The sequence below is a fragment of the Equus caballus genome, chromosome 26 (assembly GCF_041296265.1).
Source record: "Equus caballus isolate H_3958 breed thoroughbred chromosome 26, TB-T2T, whole genome shotgun sequence".
Lineage (NCBI taxonomy): Eukaryota > Metazoa > Chordata > Mammalia > Perissodactyla > Equidae > Equus > Equus caballus.
Genome location: NC_091709.1, coordinates 1,978,217 through 2,003,613, shown reverse-complemented (window position 1 = coordinate 2,003,613; position 25,397 = coordinate 1,978,217).

Below are 25,397 nucleotides of genomic sequence, written 5' to 3'. Positions count from 1 at the left end.
GTCTGTTCGGGGTGTGGTTCCAGCATCTCATGCACATGGTTCTGGCACGTCTGAGATGTGGTTCCGGCCGGCCCAACAGGTGTTTCCACAGTGTCCGCCAAGTGGTACTGGCGTAGTTGGCAGGTGATTTTGGCATGACCGGCAGGTAGTTCCAGCAAGCCCGGCAGGTGATTCCGAAGTGTTCCCCAACTGGTTGTGGCGTAGCCGGCAGGTGATTTTTGCGTGTCCGGCAGGTGGTTCTGGCGAGTCGAGCAGGTGGTTCCGGCGTGCTCGGCAGGTGCTTCCGGGGTCATTGGCACGTGGTTCTGGCATATCTGAGAGGTGGTTCCGGCATGCCCGGCAGGTTATTCCGGAGTGTTCGCCAAGTGTTTGCGGCGTAGCCGGCAGGTGATTTTGCATGTCCAGCGGTCGTTCCGGCGGGTCGAGCCGGTGGTTCCGGCGTGTCCGGCAGGTGGTTCCGGTCTGTCCGGCAGGTGGTTCTGTGGTGTCCGGCATGAGGTTCAGTCTGAGAGGCTGTGCCGGCATGCCCCTCACGTGATTCCGGCTTGTCCCCGAAGTGGTGCTGGTGTAGCGGGCAGGTGATTTTGGCGTGTCCGGCAGGTGGTTCAGGCGAGTAGAGCACGTGGTTCCGGCGTGCTCGGCTGGTGCTTCCGGGGTCATTGGCACGGGGTTCTGGCATGTCTGAGAGGTGGTTCCTGCATGCCCGGCAAGTGATTCCGGAGTGTTCGCCAAGTGGTTCTGGCATAGTCGGCAGGTGATTTTGGCATGTCCGGCAGGTGGTTCAGGCGAGTTGAGCAGGTGGTTCCAACGAGCTTGCTAGGTGCTTCCGGTGTCTCCGGCACGTGTTTCTGGAACATCTGACAGGTGGTTCCGGCATGCCCGAAAGGTGATTCCGGTCTGTCCGGTAGGTGGTTCCAGCCTGCACAGCATGTGGTTCTGGTACGTCTCAGAGGTGGTTGCGCATGCCCAACAGGTGATTCCGGACTGTCCGCCACATGGTTCTGGCACGTCTGAGAGGTGGTTCCGGCATGCCCGGCAGGTCATCCCAGAGAGTCCTCCAAGTGGTTCTGGCATAACACGCAGGTGATTTTGGCGTGTCTGGCAGGTTGTTCCGCTGTGCTTGGCAGGTGGTTCAGGCTTGGCCGGCAGGTGGTTCCAGACTGTCCAGGACGTGTTTCCAGCTTCTCCGGCAGGTGGTTCTGGTACGTCTGAGAGGTGGTTCCGCCATGGCTGGCAGGTGATTCCGGACCGTCCCCCAGGTGGTTCTGGCATAGCCAGCAGTTGATATTGGCCTGTCCGGCAGGTGGTTCCAGCCAGTCGAACAGGTGGCTCCGGCGTGATCGGCAGGTGGTTCCGGTCTGTCCGGTAGGTGATTCCGGCGTGTCCGGCACGTGCTTCCGGCACATCTGAGGGGTGGTTGCGGCATGCGCGACAGGTGATTTCGGAGTGTCCGCCAGGTGGTTCTGGCGTACCCAGCAGGTGATTTTGGCGTGTCCGGCAGGTGTTTCTGGCGAGTCGAGCAGGTGGCTCCGGCATGCTCGGCAGGTGCTTCTGGCGTCTCCGGCACGTGGTTCTGGTGTGTCTGAGAGCTGGTTCCGGCATGTCCGGCAGATGATTCCGGAGTGTCCGCCAAGTGGTTCTGGCATACCCGGCTGGTGATTTGGGCATGTCAGGTAGGTGGTTCCGGCAAGTCGAGCAGGTGGCTCCGGCGTGCTCGGCAGGTTGTTCAGACGGGTCTGGCAGGTGTTTTCCGTCTGTTCGGGGTGTGGTTCCAGCATCTCATGCACATGGTTCTGGCACGTGTGAGATGTGGTTCCGGCCGGCCCGACAGGTGTTTCCACAGTGTCCGCCAAGTGGTACTGGCGTAGTTGGCAGGTGATTTTGGCATGACCGGCAGGTGTTTCCAGCAAGCCCGGCAGGTGATTCCGAAGTGTTCCCCAACTGGTTGTGGCGTAGCCGGCAGGTGATTTTTGCGTGTCCGGCAGGTGGTTCTGGCAAGTCGAGCAGGTGGTTCCGGCATGCTCGGCAGGTGCTTCCGGGGTCATTGGCACGTGGTTCTGGCATATCTGAGAGTTGGTTCCGGCATGCCCGGCAGGTGATTCCGGAGTGTTCGCCAAGTGTTTCCGGCGTAGCCGGCAGGTGAGTTTGCATGTCCAGCGGTCGTTCCGGCGGGTCGAGCCGGTGGTTCCGGCGTGTCCGGCAGGTGGTTCCCCTCTGTCCGGCAGGTGGTTCTGTGGTGTCCAGCACGAGGTTCAGTCTGAGAGGCTGTGCCGGCATGCCCCTCACGTGATTCCGGCTTGTCCCCGAAGTGGTGCTGGTGTAGCGGGCAGGTGATTTTGGCGTGTCCGTCAGGTGGTTCAGGCGAGTTGAGCAGGTGGTTGCGACGTGCTCGGCAGGTGCTTCCGGCGTCTCCGGCACGTGTTTCTGGCACATCTGACTGGTGGTTCCGGCATGCCCAAAAGTTGATTCCGGTCTGTCCGGTAGGTGGTTCCGGCGTGCACGGCACGTAGTTCTGGTACGTCTCAGAGGTGGTTGCGTATGCCCAACAGGTGATTCCGGACTGTCCGCCACGTGCTTCTGGCACGTCTGAGAGGTGGTTCCAACATGCCCGTTAGGTCATTTTGGAGAGTCGTCCAAGTGGTTCTGGCGTAGCCCGCAGGTGATTTTGGCGTGTCCGGCAGGTGGTTCCGCCGTGCTCGGCAGGTGGTTCAGGCATGGCCGTCACGTGGTTCCAGTCTGTCCAGGACGTGTTTCCAGCTTCTCCGGCAGGTGGTTCTGGTACGTCTGAGAGGTGGTTCCGCCATGGCTGGCAGGTGATCCCGGACTGTCCCCCAGGTGGTTCTGGCATAGCCAGCATTTGATATTGGCCTGTCCGTCAGGTGGTTCCAGCGAGTCGAACAGGTGGCTCCGGCGTTCTGGGCAGGTGGTTACGGTCTGTCCGGTAGGTGATTCCGGCGTGTCCGGCACGTGCTTCCGGCACGTCTGAGAGGTGGTTCCGGGACGCGCGGCAGGTGATTCCGTAGTGTCCGCCAGGTGGTTCTGGCATACCTGGCAGGTGATTTTGGCGTGTCCGGCAGGTGTTTCTGGCGAGTCGAGCAGGTGGCTCCGGCATGCCCGGCAGGTGGTTCTGGAGTGTCTTCCGAGTGGTTCTGGCATACCCGGCAGGTGCTTCCGGCGTCTCCAGCACTTGGTTCTGTTGTGTCTGAGAGCTGGTTCCGGCATGTCCGCAGATGATTCCGGAGTGTCCGCCAAGTGGTTCTGGCATACCCAGCAGGTGATTTTGGCGTTTCAGGGAGGTGGTACCTGTGAGTCGAGCAGGTGGTTCCGGCATGCTCAGCAGGTGGTTCAGGCGGTTCTGGCAGGTGGTATCCGTCTGTTCGGGGTGTGGTTCCAGCATCTCATGAACACGTTTCTGGCACGTCTGAGATGTGGTTCCAGCCGGCCCGACAGGTGTTTCCGCAGTGTCCGCCAAGCGGTTCTGGCGTAGTTGGCAGGTGATTTTGGCATGACCGGCAGGTGGTTCCAGCAAGCCTGGCAGGTGATTCCAAAGTGTTCACCAACTGGTTGTGGCGTAGCCGGCAGGTGATTTTTGCGTGACCGGCAGGTGGTTCTGGCGAGTCGAGCAGGTGGTTCCGGCGTGCTCGGCTGGTGCTTCCGGGGTCATTGGCACGGGGTTCTGGCATGTCTGAGAGGTGGTTCCTGCATGCCCGGCAAGTGATTCCGGAGTGTTCGCCAAGTGGTTCTGGCATAGTCGGCAGGTGATTTTGGCATGTCCGGCAGGTGGTTCAGGCGAGTTGAGCAGGTGGTTCCAACGTGCTTGGCAGGTGCTTCCGGCGTCTCCGGCACGTGTTTCTGGCACATCTGACAGGTGGTTCCGGCATGCCCGAAAGGTGATTCCGGTCTGTCCGGTAGGTGGTTCCAGCCTGCACGGCATGTGGTTGTGGTACGTCTCAGAGGTGGCTGCGCATGCCCAACAGGTGATTCCGGACTGTCCGCCAAATGGTTCTGGCACGTCTGAGAGGTGGTTCCGGCATGCCCGGCATGTCATCCCAGAGAGTCCTCCAAGTGGTTCTGGCATAACACGCAGGTGATTTTGGCGTGTCTGGCAGGCTGTTCCGTTGTGCTTGGCAGGTGGTTCAGGCTTGGCCGGCAGGTGGTTCCAGACTGTCCAGGACGTGTTTCCAGCTTCTCCGGCAGGTGGTTCTGGTACGTCTGAGAGGTGGTTCCGCCATGGCTGGCAGGTGATTCCGGACCGTCCCCCAGGTGGTTCTGGCATAGCCAGCAGTTGATATTGGCCTGTCCGGCAGGTGGTTCCAGCGAGTCGAACAGGTGGCTCCGGCGTGCTCGGCAGGTGGTTCCGGTCTGTCCGGTAGGTGATTCCGGCGTGTCCGGCACGTGCTTCCGGCACGTCTGAGAGGTGGTTCCGGCATGCGCGACAGGTGATTTCGGAGTGTCCGCCAGGTGGTTCTGGCGTACCCGGCAGGTGATTTTGGCGTGTCCGGCAGGTGTTTCTGGCGAGTCGAGCAGGTGGCTCCGGCATGCTCCGCAGGTGCTTCTGGCGTCTCCGGCACGTGGTTCTGTTGTGTCTGTGAGCTGGTTCTGGCATGTCCGGCAGATGATTCCGGAGTGTCCGCCAAGTGGTTCTGGCATACCCAGCAGGTGATTTTGGCGTGTCAGGGAGGTGGTACCGGTGAGTCGAGCAGTTGGTTCCGGCGTGCTCAGCAGGTGGTTCAGGCGGTTCTGGCAGGTGGTATCCGTCTGGTCGGGGTGTGGTTCCAGCATCTCATGAGCACGTTTCTGGCACGTCTGAGATGTGGTTCCGGCCGTCCCGACAGGTGTTTCCACAGTGTCCGCCAAGTGGTACTGGCGTAGTTGGCAGGTGATTTTGGCATGACCGGCAGGTGGTTCCTGCAAGCCCGGCAGGTGATTCCGAAGTGTTCCCCAACTGGTGGTGGCGTAGCCGGCAGGTGATTTTTGCGTGTCCGGCAGGTGGTTCTGGCGAGTCGAGCAGGTGGTTCCGGCGTGCTCGGCAGGTGCTTCCGGGGTCATTGGCACGTGGTTCTGGCATATCTGAGAGGTGGTTCCGGCATGCCCGGCAGATGATTCCGGAGTGTTCGCCAAGTGTTTCCGGCGTAGCCGGCAGGTGATTTTGCATGTCCAGCGGTCGTTCCGGCGGGTCGAGTCGGTGGTTCCGGCGTGTCCGGCAGGTGTTTCCGGTCTGCCCGGCAGGTGGTTCTGTGGTGTCCGGCACGAGGTTCAGTCTGAGAGGCTGTGCCGGCATGCCCCTCACGTGATTCCGGCTTGTCCCCAAAGTGGTGCTGGTGTAGCGGGCAGGTGATTTTGGCGTGTGCGGCCGGTGATTCAGGCGAGTTGAGCAGGTGGTTGCGACGTGCTGGGCAGGTGCTTCCGGCGTCTCCGGCACGTGTTTCTGGCACATCTGACTGGTGGTTCCGGCATGCCAAAAGTTGATTCCGGTCTGTCCGGTAGGTGGTTCCGGCGTGCACGGCATGTGGTTCTGGTGCGTCTCAGAGGTGGTTGCGTATGCCCAACAGGTGATTCCAGACTGTCCGCCACGTGCTTCTGGCACGTCTGAGAGGTGGTTCCAACATGCCCGGCAGGTCATTTCGGAGAGTCGTCCAAGTGGTTCTGGCATAGCCCGCAGGTGATTTTGGCGTGTCCGGCAGGTGGTTCCGCCGTGCTCGGCAGGTGGTTCAGGCATGGCTGTCACGTGGTTCCAGTCTGTCCAGGACGTGTTTCCAGCTTCTACAGCAGGTGGTTCTGGTACGTCTGAGAGGTGGTTCCGCCATGGCTGGCAGGTGATCCCGGACTGTCCCCCAGGTGGTTCTGGCATAGCCAGCAGTTGATATTGGACTGTCCGGCAGGTGGTTCCAGAGAGTCGAACAGGTGGCTCCGGCGTTCTTGGCAGGTGGTTCCGGTCTGTCCGGTAGGTGTTTCCGGCGTGTCTGGCACGTGCACCCGGCGCGTCTGAGAGGTGGTTCCGGCATGCGCGGCAGGTGATTCCGTAGTGTCCGCCAGGTGTTTCTGGCATACCCGGCAGGTGATTTTGGCGTTTCCGGCAGGTGTTTCTGGCGAGTCGAGCAGGTGGCTCCGGCATGCTCGGCAGGTGCTTCCGGCGTCTCCGGCACGTGGTTCTGGTGTGTCTGAGAGCTGGTTCGGGCATGTCCGGCAGATGATTCCGGAGTGTCCGCCAAGTGGTTCTGGCATACCCGGCTGGTGATTTGGGCATGTCAGGTAGGTGGTTCCGGCGAGTCGAGCAGGTGGCTCCGGCGTGCTCGGCAGGTTGTTCAGACGGGTCTGGCAGGTGTTTTCCGTCTGTTCGGGGTGTGGTTCCAGCATCTCATGCACATGGTTCTGGCACGTCTGAGATGTGGTTCCGGCCGGCCCAACAGGTGTTTCCACAGTGTCCGCCAAGTGGTACTGGCGTAGTTGGCAGGTGATTTTGGCATGACCGGCAGGTAGTTCCAGCAAGCCCGGCAGGTGATTCCGAAGTGTTCCCCAACTGGTTGTGGCGTAGCCGGCAGGTGATTTTTGCGTGTCCGGCAGGTGGTTCTGGCGAGTCGAGCAGGTGGTTCCGGCGTGCTCGGCAGGTGCTTCCGGGGTCATTGGCACGTGGTTCTGGCATATCTGAGAGGTGGTTCCGGCATGCCCGGCAGGTTATTCCGGAGTGTTCGCCAAGTGTTTGCGGCGTAGCCGGCAGGTGATTTTGCATGTCCAGCGGTCGTTCCGGCGGGTCGAGCCGGTGGTTCCGGCGTGTCCGGCAGGTGGTTCCGGTCTGTCCGGCAGGTGGTTCTGTGGTGTCCGGCATGAGGTTCAGTCTGAGATGCTGTGCCGGCATGCCCCTCACGTGATTCCGGCTTGTCCCCGAAGTGGTGCTGGTGTAGCGGGCAGGTGATTTTGGCGTGTCCGGCAGGTGGTTCAGGCGAGTAGAGCACGTGGTTCCGGCGTGCTCGGCTGGTGCTTCCGGGGTCATTGGCACGGGGTTCTGGCATGTCTGAGAGGTGGTTCCTGCATGCCCGGCAAGTGATTCCGGAGTGTTCGCCAAGTGGTTCTCGCATAGTCGGCAGGTGATTTTGGCATGTCCGTCAGGTGGTTCAGGCGAGTTGAGCAGGTGGTTCCAACGTGCTTGGCAGGTGCTTCCGGCGTCTCCGGCACGTGTGTCTGGCACATCTGACAGGTGGTTCCGGCATGCCCGAAAGGTGATTCCGGTGTGTCCGGTAGGTGGTTCCAGCCTGCACGGCATGTGGTTCTGGTACGTCTCAGAGGTGGTTGCGCATGCCCAACAGGTGATTCCGGACTGTCCGCCACATGGTTCTGGCACGTCTGAGAGGTGGTTCCGGCATGCCCGGCAGGTCATCCCAGAGAGTCCTCCAAGTGGTTCTGGCATAACACGCAGGTGATTTTGGCGTGTCTGGCAGGTTGTTCCGTTGTGCTTGGCAGGTGGTTCAGGCTTGGCCGGCAGGTGGTTCCAGACTGTCCAGGACGTGTTTCCAGCTTCTCCGGCAGGTGGTTCTGGTACGTCTGAGAGGTGGTTCCGCCATGGCTGGCAGGTGATCCCGGACCGTCCCCCAGGTGGTTCTGGCATAGCCAGCAGTTAATATTGGCCTGTCCGGCAGGTGGTTCCAGCCAGTCGAACAGGTGGCTCCGGCGTGCTCGGCAGGTGGTTCCGGTCTGTCCGCTAGGTGATTCCGGCGTGTCCGGCACGTGCTTCCGGCACGTCTGAGAGGTGGTTCCGGCATGCGCGACAGGTGATTTCGGAGTGTCCGCCAGGTGGTTCTGGCGTACCCGGCAGGTGATTTTGGCGTGTCCGGCAGGTGTTTCTGGCGAGTCGAGCAGGTGGCTCCGGCATGCTCGGCAGGTGCTTCCGGCGTCTCCGGCACGTGGTTCTGGTGTGTCTGAGAGCTGGTTCCGGCATGTCCGGCAGATGATTCCGGAGTGTCCGCCAAGTGGTTCTGGCATACCCGGCTGGTGATTTGGGCATGTCAGGTAGGTGGATCCGGCGAGTCGAGCAGGTGGCTCCGGCGTGCTCGGCAGGTTGTTCAGACGGGTCTGGCAGGTGTTTTCCGTCTGTTCGGGGTGTGGTTCCAGCATCTCATGCGCATGGTTCTGGCACGTGTGAGATGTGGTTCCGGCCGGCCCGACAGGTGTTTCCACAGTGTCCGCCAAGTGGTACTGGCGTAGTTGGCAGGTGATTTTGGCATGACCGGCAGGTGGTTCCAGCAAGCCCGGCAGGTGATTCCGAAGTGTTCCCCAACTGGTTGTGGCGTAGCCGGCAGGTGATTTTTGCGTGTCCGGCAGGTGGTTCTGGCGAGTCGAGCAGGTGGTTCCGGCGTGCTCGGCAGGTGCTTCCGGGGTCATTGGCACGTGGTTCTGGCTTATCTGAGAGGAGGTTCCGGCATGCCCGGCAGGTGATTCCGGAGTGTTCGCCAAGTGTTTCCAGAGTAGCCGGCAGGTGATTTTGCATGTCCAGCGGTCGTTCCGGCGGGTCGAGCCGGTGGTTCCGGCGTGTCCGGCAGGTGGTTCCGGTCTGTCCGGCAGGTGGTTCTGTGGTGTCCGGCACGAGGTTCAGTCTGAGAGGCTGTGCCGCCATGCCCCTCACGTGATTCCTGCTTGTCCCCGAAGTGGTGCTGGTGTAGCGGGCAGGTGATTTTGGCGTGTCCGGCAGGTGGTTCAGGCGAGTTGAGCGGGTGGTTGCGACGTGCTCGCCTGGTGCTTCCGGCGTCTCCAGCACGTGTTTCTGGCACATCTGACTGGTGGTTCCGGCATGCCCAAAAGTGGATTCCGGTCTGTCCGGTAGGTGGTTCCGGCGTGCACGGCACGTGGTTCTGGTACGTCCCAGAGGTGGTTGCGTATGCCCAACAGGTGATTCCGGACTGTCCGCCACGTGCTTCTGGCACGTCTGAGAGGTGGTTCCTACATGCCCGGCAGGTCATTTCGGAGAGTCGTCCAAGTGTCTCTGGCGTAGCCCGCAGGTGATATTGGCGTGTCCGGCAGGTGGTTCCGCCGTGCTCGGCAGGTGGTTCAGGCATGGCCGTCACGTGGTTCCAGTCTGTCCAGGACGTGTTTCCAGCTTCTCCGGCAGGTGGTTCTGGTACGTCTGAGAGGTGGTTCCGCCATGGCTGGCAGGTGATCCCGGACTGTCCCCCAGGTGGTTCTGTCATAGCCAGCAGTTAATATTGGCCTGTCCGGCAGGTGGTTCCAGCCAGTCGAACAGGTGGCTCCGGCGTGCTCGGCAGGTGGTTCCGGTCTGTCCGCTAGGTGATTCCGGCGTGTCCGGCACGTGCTTCCGGCACGTCTGAGAGGTGGTTCCGGCATGCGCGACAGGTGATTTCGGAGTGTCCGCCAGGTGGTTCTGGCGTACCCGGCAGGTGATTTTGGCGTGTCCGGCAGGTGTTTCTGGCGAGTCGAGCAGGTGGCTCCGGCATGCTCGGCAGGTGCTTCCGGCGTCTCCGGCACGTGGTTCTGGTGTGTCTGAGAGCTGGTTCCGGCATGTCCGGCAGATGATTCCGGAGTGTCCGCCAAGTGGTTCTGGCATACCCGGCTGGTGATTTGGGCATGTCAGGTAGGTGGTTCCGGCGAGTCGAGCAGGTGGCTCCGGCGTGCTCGGCAGGTTGTTCAGACGGGTCTGGCAGGTGTTTTCCGTCTGTTCGGGGTGTGGTTCCAGCATCTCATGCACATGGTTCTGGCACGTGTGAGATGTGGTTCCGGCCGGCCCGACAGGTGTTTCCACAGTGTCCGCCAAGTGGTACTGGCGTAGTTGGCAGGTGATTTTGGCATGACCGGCAGGTGGTTCCAGCAAGCCCGGCAGGTGATTCCGAAGTGTTCCCCAACTGGTTGTGGCGTAGCCGGCAGGTGATTTTTGCGTGTCCGGCAGGTGGTTCTGGCGAGTCGAGCAGGTGGTTCCGGCGTGCTCGGCAGGTGCTTCCGGGGTCATTGGCACGTGGTTCTGGCTTATCTGAGAGGTGGTTCCGGCATGCACGGCAGGTGATTCCGGAGTGTTCGAGAAGTGTTTCCGGCGTAGCCGGCAGGTGATTTTGCATGTCCAGCGGTCGTTCCGGCGGGTCGAGCCGGTGGTTCCGGCGTGTCCGGCAGGTGGTTCCGGTCTGTCCGGCAGGTGGTTCTGTGGTGTCCGGCACGAGGTTCAGTCTGAGAGGCTGTGCCGGCATGCCCCTCACGTGATTCCGGCTTGTCCCCGAAGTGGTGCTGGTGTAGCGGGCAGGTGATTTTGGCGTGTCTGGCAGGTGGTTCAGGCGAGTTGAGCAGGTGGTTCCGGCGTGCTCGGCTGGTGCTTCCGGGGTCATTGGCACGGGGTTCTGGCATGTCTGAGAGGTGGTTCCTGCATTCCCGGCAAGTGATTCCGGAGTGTTCGCCAAGTGGTTCTGGCATAGTCGGCAGGTGATTTTGGCATGTCCGGCAGGTGGTTCAGGCGAGTTGAGCAGGTGGTTCCAACGTGCTTGGCAGGTGCTTCCGGCGTCTCCGGCACGTGTTTCTGGCACATCTGACAGGTGGTTCCGGCATGCCCGAAAGGTGATTCCGGTGTGTCCGGTAGGTGGTTCCAGCCTGCACGGCATGTGGTTCTGGTACGGCTCAAAGGTGGTTGCGCATGCCCAACAGGTGATTCCGGACTGTCCGCCACATGGTTCTGGCACGTCTGAGAGGTGGTTCCGGCATGCCCGGCAGGTCATCCCAGAGAGTCCTCCAAGTGGTTCTGGCATAACACGCAGGTGATTTTGGCGTGTCTGGCAGGTTGTTCCGTTGTGCTTGGCAGGTGGTTCAGGCTTGGCCGGCAGGTGGTTCCAGACTGTCCAGGACGTGTTCCCAGCTTCTCCGGCAGGTGGTTCTGGTACGTGTGAGAGGTGGTTCCGCCATGGCTGGCAGGTGATCCCGGACTGTCCCCCAGGTGGTTCTGGCATAGCCAGCAGTTAATATTGGCCTGTCCGGCAGGTGATTCCAGCCAGTCGAACAGGTGGCTCCGGCGTGCTCGGCAGGTGGTTCCGGTCTGTCCGGTAGGTGATTCCGGCGTGTCCGGCACGTGCTTCCGGCACGTCTGAGAGGTGGTTCCGGCATGCGCGACAGGTGATTTCGGAGTGTCCGCCAGGTGGTTCTGGCGTACCCGCCAGGTGATTTTGGCGTGTCCGGCAGGTGTTTCTGGCGAGTCGAGCAGGTGGCTCCGGCATGCTCGGCAGGTGCTTCCGGCGTCTCCGGCACGTGGTTCTGGTGTGTCTGAGAGCTGGTTCCGGCATGTCCGGCAGATGATTCCGGAGTGTCCGCCAAGTGGTTCTGGCATACCCGGCTGGTGATTTGGGCATGTCAGGTAGGTGGTTCCGGCGAGTCGAGCAGGTGGCTCCGGCGTGCTCGGCAGGTTGTTCAGACGGGTCTGGCAGGTGTTTTCCGTCTGTTCGGGGTGTGGTTCCAGCATCTCATGCACATGGTTCTGGCACGTGTGAGATGTGGTTCCGGCCGGCCCGACAGGTGTTTCCACAGTGTCCGCCAAGTGGTACTGGCGTAGTTGGCAGGTGATTTTGGCATGACCGGCAGGTGGTTCCAGCTAGCCCGGCAGGTGATTCCGAACTGTTCCCCAACTGTTTGTAACGTAGCCGGCAGGTGATTTTTGCGTGTCCGGCAGGTGGTTCTGGCGAGTCGAGCAGGTGGTTCCGGCGTGCTCGGCAGGTGCTTCCGGGGTCATTGGCACGTGTTTCTGGCTTATATGAGAGGTGGTTCCGGCATGCCCGGCAGGTGATTCCGGAGTGTTCGCCAAGTGTTTCCGGCGTAGCCGGCAGGTGATTTTGCATGTCCAGCGGTCGTTCCGGCGGGTCGAGCTGGTGGTTCCTGCGTGTGCGGCAGGTGGTTCCGGTCTGTCCGGCAGGTGGTTCTGTGGTGTCCGGCACGAGGTTCAGTCTGAGAGGCTGTGCCGGCATGCCCCTCACGTGATTCCGGCTTGTCCCCGAAGTGGTGCTGTTGTAGCGGGCAGGTGATTTTGGCGTGTCTGGCAGGTGGTTCAGGCGAGTTGAGCAGGTGGTTCCGGCGTGCTCGGCTGGTGGTTCCGGTGGTGCGCTAGGTGATTCCGGCGTGTCCGGCACGTGGTTCTGGTGTGTCTGAGAGCTGGTTCCGGCATGTCCGGCAGATGATTCCGGAGTGTCCGCCAAGTGGTTCTGGCATACCCGGCTGGTGATTTGGGCATGTCAGGTAGGTGGTTCCGGCGAGTCGAGCAGGTGGCTCCGGCGTGCTCGGCAGGTTGTTCAGACGGGTCTGGCAGGTGTTTTCCGTCTGTTCGGGGTGTGGTTCCAGCATCTCATGCACATGGTTCTGGCACGTATGAGATGTGGTTCCGGCCGGCCCGACAGGTGTTTCCACAGTGTCCGCCAAGTGGTACTGGCGTAGTTGGCAGGTGATTTTGGCATGACCGGCAGGTGGTTCCAGCAAGCCCGGCAGGTGATTCCGAAGTGTTCCCCAACTGGTTGTGGCGTAGCCGGCAGGTGATTTTTGCGTGTCCGGCAGGTGGTTCTGGCGAGTCGAGCAGGTGGTTCCGGCGTGCTCGGCAGGTGCTTCCGGGGTCATTGGCACGTGGTTCTGCCTTATCTGAGAGGTGGTTCCGGCATGCCCGGCAGGTGATTCCGGAGTGTTCGCCAAGTGCTTCCGGCGTAGCCGGCAGGTGATTTGGCATGTCCAGCGGTCGTTCCGGCCGGTCGAGCCGGTGGTTCCGGCGTGTCCGGCAGGTGGTTCCGGTCTGTCCGGCAGGTGGTTCTGTGGTGTCCGGCACGAGGTTCAGTCTGAGAGGCTGTGCCGGCATGCCCCTCACGTGATTCCGGCTTGTCCCCGAAGTGGTGCTGGTGTAGCGGGCAGGTGATTTTGGCGTGTCCGGCAGGTGGTTCAGGCGAGTTGAGCAGGTGGTTCCGGCGTGCTCGGCTGGTGCTTCCGGGGTCATTGGCACGGGGTTCTGGCATGTCTGAGAGGTGGTTCCTGCATGCCCGGCAAGTGATTCCGGAGTGTTCGCCAAGTGGTTCTGGCCTAGTCGGCAGGTGATTTTGGCATGTCCGGCAGGTGGTTCAGGCGAGTTGAGCAGGTGGTTGCGACGTGCTCGGCAGGTGCTTCCGGCGTCTCCGGCACGTGTTTCTGGCACATCTGACTGGTGGTTCCGGCATGCCCAAAAGTTGATTCCGGTCTGTCCGGTAGGTGGTTCCGGCGTGCACGGCACGTGGTTCTGGTACGTCTCAGAGGTGGTTGCGTATGCCCAACAGGTGATTCCGGACTGTCCGCCACGTGCTTCTGGCACGTCTGAGAGGTGGTTCCAACATGCCCGGCAGGTCATTTCGGAGAGTCGTCCAAGTGGTTCTGGCGTAGCCCGCAGATGATTTTGGCGTGTCCGGCAGGTGGTTCCGCCATGCTCGGCAGGTGGTTCAGGCATGGCCGTCACGTGGTTCCAGTCTGTCCAGGACGTGTTTCCAGGTTCTCCGGCAGGTGGTTCTGGTCCGTCTGAGAGGTGGTTCCGCCATGGCTGGCAGGTGATTCCGAACTGTCCCCAGATGCTTCTGGCATAGCCAGCAGTTAATATTGGCCTGTCCGGCAGGTGGTTCCAGCCAGTCGAACAGGTGGCTCCGGCGTGCTCGGCAGGTGGTTCCGGTCTGTCCGGTAGGGGTTTCCGGCGTGTCTGGCACGTGCTTCCGGCACGTCTGAGAGGTTGTTCCGGCATGCGCGACAGGTGATTTCGGAGTGTCCGCCAGGTGGTTCTGGCGTACCCGGCAGGTGATTTTGGCGTGTCCGGCAGGTGTTTCTGGCGAGTCGAGCAGGTGGCTCCGGCATGCTCGGCAGGTGCTTCCGGCGTCTCCGGCACGTGGTTCTGGTGTGTCTGAGAGCTGGTTCCGGCATGTCCGGCAGATGATTCCGGAGTGTCCGCCAAGTGGTTCTGGCATACCCGGCTGGTGATTTGGGCATGTCACGTAGGTGGTTCCGGCGAGTCGAGCAGGTGGCTCCGGCGTGCTCGGCAGGTTGTTCAGACGTGTCTGGCAGGTGCTTTCCATCTGTTCGGGGTGTGGTTCCAGCATCTCATGCACATGGTTCTGGCACGTGTGAGATGTGGTTCCGGCCGGCCCGACAGGTGTTTCCACAGTGTCCGCCAAGTGGTACTGGCGTAGTTGGCAGGTGATTTTGGCATGACCGGCAGGTGGTTCCAGCAAGCCCGGCAGGTGATTCCGAAGTGTTCCCCAACTGGTTGTGGCGTAGCCGGCAGGTGATTTTTGCGTGTCCGGCAGGTGGTTCCGGCGTGCTCGGCAGGTGCTTCCGGGGTCAGTGGCACGTGGTTCTGGCTTATCTGAGAGGTGGTTCCGGCATGCCCGGCAGGTGATTCCGGAGTGTTCGAGAAGTGTTTCCGGCGTAGCCGGCAGGTGATTTGGCATGTCCAGCGGTCGTTCCGGCGGGTCGAGCCGGTGGTTCCGGCGTGTCCGGCAGGTGGTTCCGGTCTGTCCGGCAGGTGGTTCTGTGGTGTCCGGCACGAGGTTCAGTCTGAGAGGCTGTGCCGGCATGCCCCTCACGTGATTCCGGCTTGTCCCCGAAGTGGTGCTGGTGTAGCGGGCAGGTGATTTTGGCGTGTCCGGCAGGTGGTTCAGGCGAGTTGAGCAGGTGGTTCCGGCGTGCTCGGCTGGTGCTTCCGGCGTCATTGGCATGGGGTTCTGGCATGTCTGAGAGGTGGTTCCTGCATGCCCGGCAAGTGATTCCGGAGTGTTCGCCAAGTGGTTCTGGCATAGTCGGCAGGTGATTTTGGCATGTCCGGCAGGTGGTTCAGGCGAGTTGAGCAGGTGGTTCCAATGTGCTTGGCAGGTGGTTCCGGCGTCTCCGGCACGTGTTTCTGGCACATCTGACAGGTGGTTCCGGCATGCCCAAAAGGTGATTCTGGTCTGTCCGGTAGGTGGTTCCAGCCTGCACGGCATGTGGTTCTGGTACGTCTCAGAGGTGGTTGCGCATGCCCAACAGGTGATTCCGGACTGTGCGCCACATGGTTCTGGCACGTCTGAGAGGTGGTTCCGGCATGCCCGGCAGGTCATCCCAGAGAGTCCTCCAACTGGTTCTGGCATAACACGCAGGTGATTTTGGCGTGTCTGGCAGGTTGTTCCGTTGTGCTTGGCATGTGGTTCAGGCTTGGCCGGCAGGTGGTTCCAGACTGTCCAGGACGTGTTTCCAGCTTCTCCGGCAGGTGGTTCTGGTACGTGTGAGAGGTGGTTCCGCCATGGCTGGCAGGTGATCCCGGACTGTCCCCCAGGTGGTTCTGTCATAGCCAGCAGTTAATATTGGCCTGTCCGGCAGGTGGTTCCAGCCAGTCGAACAGGTGGCTCCGGCGTGCTCGGCAGGTGGTTCCGGTCTGTCCGGTAGGTGATTCCGGCGTGTCCGGCACGTGCTTCCGGCACGTGTGGAGGTGGTTCCGGCATGCGCGACAGGTGATTTCGGAGTGTCCGCCAGGTGGTTCTGGCGTACCCGGCAGGTGATTTTGGCGTGTCCGGCAGGTGTTTCTGGCGAGTCGAGCAGTTGGCTCCGGCATTCTCGGCAGGTGCTTCTGGCGTCTCCAGCACGCGGTTCTGGTGTGTCTGAGAGCTGGTTCCGGCATGTCCGGCAGATGATTCCGGAGTGTCCGCCAAGTGGTTCTGGCATACCCGGCTGGTGATTTGGGCATGTCAGGTAGGTGGTTCCGGCGAGTCGAGCAGGTGGCTCCGGCGTGCTCGGCAGGTTGTTCAGACGGGTCTGGCAGGTGTTTTCCGTCTGTTCGGGGTGTGGTTCCAGCATCTCATGCACATGGTTCTGGCACGTCTGAGATGTGGTTCCGGCCGGCCCGACAGGTGTTTCCACAGTGTCCGCCAAGTGGTACTGGCGTAGTTGGCAGGTGATTTTGGCATGACCGGCAGGTGGTTCCAGCAAGCCCGGCAGGTGATTCCGAAGTGCTCCCCAACTGGTTGTGGCGTAGCCGACAGGTGATTTTTGCGTGTCCGGCAGGTGGTTCTGGCGAGTCGAGCAGGTGGTTCCGGCTTGCTGGGCAGGTGCTTCCGGGGTCATTGGCACGTGGTTCTGGCTTATCTGAGAGGTGGTTCCGGCATGCCCGGCAGGTGATTCCGGAGTGTTCGCCAAGTGTTTGCGGCGTAGCCGGCAGGTGATTTTGCATGTCCAGTGGTCGTTCCGGCGGGTAGAGCCGGAGGTTCCGGCGTGTCCGGCAGGTGGTTCCGGTCTGTCCGGCAGGTGGTTCTGTGGTGTCCGGCACGAGGTTCAGTCTGAGAGGCTGTGCCGGCATGCCCCTCACGTGATTCCGGCTTGTCCCCGAAGTGGTGCTGGTGTAGCGGGCCGGTGATTTTGGCGTGTCCGGCAGGTGGTTCAGGCGAGTTGAGCAGGTGCTTGCAACGTGCTCGGCAGGCGCTTCCGGCGTCTCCGGCACGTGTTTCTGGCACATCTGACTGGTGGTTCCGGCATGCCCAAAAGTTGATTCCGGTCTGTCCGGTAGGTGGTTCCGGCGTGCACGGCATGTGGTTCTGATAGGTCTCAGAGGTGGTTGGGTATGCCCAACAGGTGATGCCGGACTGTCCGCCACGTGCTTCTGGCACGTCTGAGAGGTGGTTCCAACATGCCCGGCAGGTCATTTCGGAGAGTCGTCCAAGTGGTTCTGGCGTAGCCCGCAGGTGATTTTGGCGTGTCCGGCAGGTGGTTCCGCCGTGCTCGGCAGGTGGTTCAGGCATGGCCGTCACGTGGTTCCAGTCTGTCCAGGACGTGTTTCCAGCTTCTCCGGCAGGTGGTTCTGGTACGTCTGAGAGGTGGTTCCGCCATGGCTGGCAGGTGATCCCGGACTGTCCCCCAGGTGGTTCTGGCATAGCGAGCAGTTGATATTGGCCTGTCCGGCAGGTGGTTCCAGCGAGTCGAACAGGTGGCTCCGGCGTTCTTGGCAGGTGGTTCCGGTCTGTCCGGTAGGTGTTTCCGGCGTGTCCGGCACGTGCTTCTGGCACGTCTGAGAGGTGGTTCCGGCATGCGCGGCAGGTGATTCCGTAGTGTCCGCCAGGTGGTTCTGGCATACCCGGCAGGTGATTTTGGCGTGTCCGGCAGGTGTTTCTGGCGAGTCGAGCAGGTGGCTCCGGCATGCTCGGCAGGTGCTTCCGGCGTCTCCGGCACTTGGTTCTGGTGTGTCTGAGAGCTGGTTCCGGCATGTCCGGCAGATGATTCCGGAGTGTCCGCCAAGTGGTTCTGGCATACCCAGAAGGTGATTTTGGCATGTCAGGGAGGTGGTACCGGTGAGTCGAGCAGGTGGTTCCGGCGTGCTCAGCAGGTGGTTCAGGCGGTTCTGGCAGGTGGTATCCGTCTGTTCGGGGTGTGGTTCCAGCATCTCATGAACACGTTTCTGGCACGTCTGAGATGTGGTCCTGGCCGGCCCGACAGGTGTTTCCGCAGTGTCCGCCAAGGGGTTCTGGCGTACTTGGCAGGTGATTTTGTCATGACCGGCAGGTGATTCCAGCAAGCCTGGCAGGTGATTCCAAAGTGTTCACCAACTGGTTGTGGCGTAGCCGGCAGGTGATTTTTGCGTGATCGGCAGGTGGTTCTGCCGAGTCGAGCAGGTGGTTCCGGCGTGCTCGGCTGGTGCTTCCGGGGTCATTGGCACGGGGTTCTGGCATGTCTGAGAGGTGGTTCCTGCATGCCCGGCAAGTGATTCCGGAGTGTTCGCCAAGTGGTTCTGGCATAGTCGGCAGGTGATTTTGGCATGTCCGGCAGGTGGTTCAGGCGAGTTGAGCAGGTGGTTCCAACGTGCTTGGCAGGTGCTTCCGGCGTCTCCGGCACGTGTTTCTGGCACATCTGACAGGTGGTTCCGGCATGCCCGAAAGGTGATTCCGGTCTGTCCGGTAGGTGGTTCCAGCCTGCACGGCATGTGGTTCTGGTACGTCTCAGAGGTGGTTGCGCATGCCCAACAGGTGATTCCGGACTGTCCGCCACATGGTTCTGGCACGTCTGAGTGGTGATTCCGGCATGCCCGGCAGGTCATCCCAGAGAGTCCTCCAAGTGGTTCTGGCATAACACGCAGGTGATTTTGGCGTGTCTGGCAGGTTGTTCCGTTGTGCTTGGCAGGTGGTTCAGGCTTGGCCGGCAGGTGGTTCCAGACTGTCCAGGACGTGTTTCCAGCTTCTCCGGCAGGTGGTTCTGGTACGTGTGAGAGGTGGTTCCGCCATGGCTGGCAGGAGATCCCGGACTGTCCCCCAGGTGGTTCTGTCATAGCCAGCAGTTAATATTGGCCTGTCCGGCAGGTGGTTCCAGCCAGTCGAACAGGTGGCTCCGGCGTGATCGGCATGTGGTTCCGGTCTGTCCGGTAGGTGATTCCGGCGTGTCCGGAACGTGCTTCCGGCACGCCTGAGAGGTGGTTCCGGCATGCGCGACAGGTGATTTCGGAGTGTCCGCCAGGTGGTTCTGGCGTACCCGGCAGGTGATTTTGGCGTGTCCGGCAGGTGTTTCTGGCGAGTCGAGCAGGTGGCTCCGGCATGCTCGGAAGGTGCTTCCGGCGTCTCCGGCACTTGGTTCTGGTGTGTCTGAGAGCTGGTTCCGGCATGTCCGGCAGATGATTCCTGAGTGTCCGCAAAGTGGTTCTGGCATACCCAGAAGGTGATTTTGGCGTGTCAGGGAGGTGGTACCGGTGAGTCGTGCAGGTGGTTCCGGCGTGCTCAGCAGGTGGTTCAGGCGGTTCTGGCAGGTGGTATCCGTCTGTTCGGGGTGTGGTTCCAGCATCTCATGAACACGTTTCTGGCACGTCTGAGATGTGGTCCTGGCCGGCCCGACAGGTGTTTCCGCAGTGTCCGCCAAGGGGTTCTGGCGTACTTGGCAGGTGATTTTGTCATGACCGGCAGGTGATTCCAGCAAGCCTGGCAGGTGATTCCAAAGTGTTCACCAACTGGTTGTGGCGTAGCCGGCAGGTGATTTTTGCGCGATCGGCAGGTGGTTCTGGCGAGTCGAGCAGGTGGTTCCGGCGTGCTCGGCTGGTGCTTCCGGGGTCATTGGCACGGGGTTCTGGCATGTCTGAGAGGTGGTTCCTGCATGCCCGGCAGGTGATTCCGGAGTGTTCGCCAAGTGGTTCTGGCATAGTCGGCAGGTGATTTTGGCATGTCCGGCAGGTGGTTCAGGCGAGTTGAGCAGGTGGTTCCAACGTGCTTGGCAGGTGCTTCCGGCGTCTCCGGCACGTGTTTCTGGCACATCTGACAGGTGGTTCCGGCATGCCCGAAAGGTGATTCCGGTCTGTCCGGTAGGTGGTTCCAGCCTGCACGGCATGTGGTTCTGGTACGTCTCAGAGGTGGTTGCGCATGCCCAACAGGTGATTCCGGACTGTCCGCCACATGGTTCTGGCACGTCTGAGAGGTGGTTCCGGCATGCCCGGCAGGTCATCCCAGAGAGTCCTCCAAGTGGTTCTGGCATAACACGCAGGTGATTTTGGCGTGTCTGGCAGGTTGTTCCGTTGTGCTTGGAAGGTGGTTCAGGCTTGGCCGGCAGGTGGTTCCAGACTGTCCAGGACGTGTTTCCAGCTTCTCCGGCAGGTGGTTCTGGTACGTGTGAGAGGTGGTTCCGCCATGGCTGGCAGGTGATCCCGGACTGTCCCCCAGGTGGTTCTGGCATAGCCAGCAGTTAATATTGGCCTGTCCGGCCGGTGGTTCCAGCGATTCGAACAGGTGGCTCCGGCGTGCTCGGCAGGTGGTTCCGGTCAGTCCGGTAGGTGATTCCGGCGTGTCCGGCACGTGCTTCTGGCACGTCTGAGAGGTGGTTCCGGAATGCGCGACAGGTGATTTCGTAGTGTCCGCCAGGTGGCTCTGGCGTACCCGGCAGGTGATTTTGGCGTGTCCGGCAGGCGTTTCTGGCGAGTCGAGCAGGTGGCTCCGGCATGCTCGGCAGGTGCTTCCGGCGTCTCCGGCACTTGGTTCTGGTGTGTCTGAGAGCTGGTTCCGGCATGTCCGGCAGATGATTCCGGAGTGTCCGCCAAGTGGTTCTGGCGTACCCGGCTGGTGATATGGGCATGTCAGGTAGGTGGTTCCGGCGAGTCGAGCAGGTGGCTCCGGCGTGCTCGGCAGGTTGTTCAGACGGGTCTGGCAGGTGTTTTCCGTCTGTTCGGGGTGTGGTTCCAGCATCTCATGCACATGGTTCTGGCACGTCTGAGAGGTGGTTCCGGCCGGCCCGACAGGTGTTTCCACAGTGTCCGCCAAGTGGTACTGGCGTAGTTGGCAGGTGATTTTGGCATGACCGGCAGGTGGTTCCAGCAAGCCCGGCAGGTGATTGCGAAGTGTTCCCCAACTGGTTGTGGCGTAGCCGGCAGGTGATTTTTGCGTGTCCAGCAGGTGGTTCTGGCGAGTCGAGCAGGTGGTTCCGGCGTGCTCGGCAGGTGCTTCCGGGGTCATTGGCACGTGGTTCTGGCATATCTGAGAGGTGGTTCCGGCATGCCCGGCAGGTGATTCCGGAGTGTTCGCCAAGTGTTTCCGGCATAGCCGGCAGGTGAGTTTGCATGTCCAGTGGTCGTTCCGGCGGGTAGAGCCGGAGGTTCCGGCGTGTCCGGCAGGTGGTTCCGGTCTGTCCGGCAGGTGGTTCTGTGGTGTCCGGCACGAGGTTCAGTCTGAGAGGCTGTGCCGGCATGCCCCTCACGTGATTCCGGCTTGTCCCCGAAGTGGTGCTGGTGTAGCGGGCAGGTGATTTTGGCATGTCCGGCAGGTGGTTCAGGCGAGTTGAGCGGGTGGTTGCGACGTGCTCGGCAGGTGCATCCGGCGTCTCCGGCACGTGTTTCTGGCACATCTGACTGGTGGTTCCGGCATGCCCAAAAGTTGATTCCGGTCTGTCCGGTAGGTGGTTCCGGCGTGCACGGCACGTGGTTCTGGTACATCTCAGAGGTGGTTGCGTATGCCCAACAGGTGATTCCGGACTGTCCGCCACGTGCTTCTGGCACGTCTGAGAGGTGGTTCCAACATGCCCGGCAGGTCATTTCGGAGAGTCGTCCAAGTGGTTCTGTCGTAGCCCGCAGGTGATTTTGGCGTGTCCGGCAGGTTGTTCCGCCGTGCTCGGCAGTTGGTTCAGGCATGGCCGTCACGTGGTTCCAGTCTGTCCAGGACGTGTTTCCAGCTTCTCCGGCAGGTGGTTCTGGTACGTCTGAGAGGTGGTTCCGCCATGGCTGGCAGGTGATCCCGGACTGTCCCCCAGGTGGTTCTGGCATAGCCAGCAGTTGATATCGGCCTGTCCGGCAGGTGGTTCCAGCGAGTCGAACAGGTGGCTCCGGCGTTCTTGGCAGGTGGTTTCGGTCTGTCCGGTAGGTGTTTCCAGCGTGTCTGGCACGTGCTTCCGGCACGTCTGAGAGGTGGTTCCGGCATGCGCGGCAGGTGATTCCGTAGTGTCCGCCAGGTGGTTCTGGCATACCCGGCAGGTGATTTTGGCGCGTCCGGCAGGTGTTTCTGGCGAGTCGAGCAGGTGGCTCCGGCATGCTCGGCAGGTGCTTCCGGCGTCTCCGGCACTTGGTTCTGGTGTGTCTGAGAGCTGGTTCCGGCATGTCCGGCAGATGATTCCGGAGTGTCCGCCAGGTGGTTCTGGCATACCCTGCAGGTGATTTTGGCGTGTCCGGCAGGTGTTTGTGGCGAGTCGAGCAGGTGGCTCCGGCATGCTCGGCAGGTGCTTCCGGCGTCTCCGGCACTTGGTTCTGGTGTGTCTGAGAGCTGGTTCCGGCATGTCCGGCAGATGATTCCGGAGTGTCCGCCAAGTGGTTCTGGCATACCCAGCAGGTGATTTTGGCGTGTCAGGGAGGTGGTACCGGTGAGTCGAGCTGGTGGTTCCGGCGTGCTCAGCAGGTGGTTCCGGTGGTTCTGGCAGGTGGTATCCGTCTGTTCGGGGTGTGGTTCCAGCATCTCATGAACACGTTTCTGGCACGTCTGAGATGTGGTTTCAGCCGGCCCGACAGGTGTTTCCGCAGTGTCCGCCAAGCGGTTCTGGCGTAGTTGGCAGGTGATTTTGGCATGACTGACAGGTGGTTCCAGCAAGCCTGGCAGGTGATTCCAAAGTGTTCACCAACTGGTTGTGGCGTAGCCGGCAGGTGATTTTTGCGTGATCGGCAGATGGTTCTGGCGAGTCGAACAGGTGGTTCCGGCGTGCTCGGCTGGTGCTTCCGGGGTCATTGGCACGGGGTTCTGGCATGTCTGAGAGGTGGTTCCTGCATGCCCGGCAAGTGATTCCGGAGTGTTCGCCAAGTGGTTCTGGCATAGTCGGCAGGTGATTTTGGCATGTCCGGCAGGTGGTTCTGGCTAGTTGAGCAGGTGGTTCCAACGTGCTTGGCAGGTGCTTCCGGCGTCTCCGGCACGTGTTTCTGGCACATCTGACAGGTGATTCCGGCATGCCCGAAAGGTGATTCCGTTCTGTCCGGTAGGTGGTTCCAGCCTGCACGGCATGTGGTTCTGGTACGTCTCAGAGGTGGTTGCGCATGCCCAACAGGTGATTCCGGACTGTCCGCCACATGGTTCTGGCATGTCTGAGAGGTGGTTCCGGCCGGCCCGACAGGTGTTTCCACAGTGTCCGCCAAGTGGTACTGGCGTAGTTGGCAGGTGGTTTTGGCATGACCGGCAGGTGGTTCCAGCAAGCCCGGCAGGTGATTCCGAAGTGTTCCCCAACTGGTTGTGGCGTAGCCGGCAGGTGATTTCTGCGCGTCCGGCAAGTGGTTCTGGCGAGTCGAGCAGGTGGTTCCGGCGTGCTCGGCAGGTGCTTCCGGGGTCCTTGGCACGTGGTTCTGGCATATCTGAGAGGTGGTTCCGGCATGCCCGGCAGGTGATTCCGGAGTGTTCGCCAAGTGTTTCCGGCGTAGCCGGCAGGTGAGTTTGCATGTCCAGCGGTCGTTCCGGCGGGTCGAGCTGGTGGTTCCGGCGTGTCTGGCAGGTGGTTCCGGTCTGTCCGGCAGGTGGTTCTGTGGTGTCCGGCACGAGGTTCAGTCTGAGAGGCTGTGGCGGCATGCCCCTCACGTGATTCCGGCTTGTCCCCGAAGTGGTGCTGGTGTAGCGGGCAGGTGATTTTTGCGTGATCGGCAGGTGGTTCTGGCGAGTCGAGCAGGTGGTTCCGGCGTGCTCGGCTGGTGCTTCCGGGGTCATTGGCACGGGGTTCTGGCATGTCTGAGAGGTGGTTCCTGCATGCCCGGCAAGTGATTCCGGAGTGTTCGCCAAGTGGTTCTGGCATAGTTTGCAGGTGATTTTGGCATGTCCGGCACGTGGTTCAGGCGAGTTGAGCAGGTGGTTCCAACGTGCTTGGCAGGTGCTTCCGGCGTCTCCGGCACGTGTTTCTGTCACATCTGACAGGTGGTTCCGGCATGCCCGAAAGGTGATTCCGGTCTGTCCGGTAGGTGGTTCCAGCCTGCACGGCATGTGGTTGTGGTACGTCTCAGAGGTGGCTGCGCATGCCCAACAGGTGATTCCGGACTGTCCGCCACATGGTTCTGGCACGTCTGAGAGGTGGTTCCGGCATGCCCGGCAGGTCATCCCAGAGAGTCCTCCAAGTGGTTCTGGCATAACACGCACGTGATTTTGGCGTGTCTGGCAGGTTGTTCCGTTGTGCTTGGCAGGTGGTTCAGGCTTGGCCGGCAGGTGGTTCCAGACTGTCCAGGACGTGTTTCCAGATTCTCCGGCAGGTGGTTCTGGTACGCCTGAGAGGTGGTTCCGCCATGGCTGACAGGCAATTCCGGACCATCCCCCAGGTGGTTCTGGCATAGCCAGCAGTTGATATTGGCCTGTCTGGCAGGTGGTTCCAGCGAGTCGAAGAGGTGGCTCCGGCGTGCTCGGCAGGTGGTTCCGGTCTGTCCGGTAGGTGATTCCGGCGTGTCCGGCATGTGCTTCCGGCACGTCTCAGAGGTGGTTCCGGCATGCACGACAGGTGATTTTGGAGTGTCCGCCAGGTGGTTCTGGCGTACCCGGCAGGTGATTTTGGCGTGTCCGGCAGGTGTTTCTGGCGAGTCGAGCAGGTGGCTCCGGCATGCCTCGGCAGGTGCTTCCGGCGTCTCCGGCACGTGGTTCTGGTGTGTCTGAGAGCTGGTTCCGGCATGTCCGGCAGATGATTCCAGAGTGTCCGCCAAGTGGTTCTGGCATACCCGGCTGGTGATTTGGGCATGTCAGGTAGGTGGTTCCGGCGAGTCGAGCAGGTGGCTCCGGCGTGCTTGGCAGGTTGTTCAGACGGGTCTGGCAGGTGTTTTCCGTCTCTTCGGGGTGTGGTTCCAGCAGCTCATGCACATGGTTCGGGCACCTCTGAGATGTGGTTCCGGCCGGCCCGACAGGTGTTTCCACAGTGTCCGCCCAGTGGTACTGGCGTAGTTGGCAGGTGATTTTGGCATGACCGGCAGGTGGTTCCAGCAAGCCCGGCAGGTGATTCCGAAGTGTTCCCCAACTGGTTGTGGCGTAGCCGGCAGGTGATTTTTGCGTGTCCGGCAGGTGGTTCTGGCGAGTTGAGCAGGTGGTTCCGGCGTGTTCGGCAGGTGTCTCCGGGGTCATTGGCACGTGGTTCTGGCATATCTGAGAGGTGGTTCCGGCATGCCCGGCAGGTGATTCCGGAGTGTTCGCCAAGTGTTTCTGGCGTAGCCGGCAGGTGATTTTGCATGTCCAGCGGTCGTTCCGGCGGGTCGTGCTGGTGGTTCCGGCGTGTCCGGCAGGTGGTTCCGGTATGTCCGGCAGGTGGTTCTGTGGTGTCCGGCACGAGGTTCAGTCTGAGAGGCTGTGCCGGCATGCCCCTCACGTGATTCCGGCTTGTCCCCGAAGTGGTCCTGGTGTAGCGGGCAGGTGATTTTGGCGTGAGCGGCAGGTGGTTCAGGCGAGTTGAGCAGGTGGTTGTGACGTGCTCGGCAGGTGCTTCCGGCGTCTCCGGCACGTGTTTCTGGCACATCTGACTGGTGGTTCCGGCATGCCCAAAAGTTGATTCCGGTCTGTCCGGTAGGTGGTTCCGGCGTGCATGGCACGTGGTTCTGGTACGTGTCAGAGGTGGTTGCGTATGCCCAACAGGTGATTCCGGACTGTCCGCCACGTGCTTCTGGCACCTCTGAGAAGTGGTTCCGGAATGCCTGACATGTGATTCCGGAGTGTCTGCCGAGTGGTTCTTGCATAGCCAGCAGCTGACTTTGGCGTGTCATGTAGGTGGTTCTGGGGAGTGGATCAGCTGGTTCCGGCATACTCGGCAGGTGGTACCGGCGTGTCCGTAACATGGTTCTGGCAAGTCTGAGAGGCGGTTCCAGCATGTCCGGTAGGTGATTCCGGAGTGTTCGCCAAGTGGTTCTGGCGTAGCCGGCGGGTGATTTTGCATGTCCGGCGGTGGTTCCGCCGATTCGAGCCGGTGGTTCCGGCGTCACCGGCAGGTGGTTCCCGTCTGTCCAGCAGGTGGTTCTGGGGTGTCCGGCA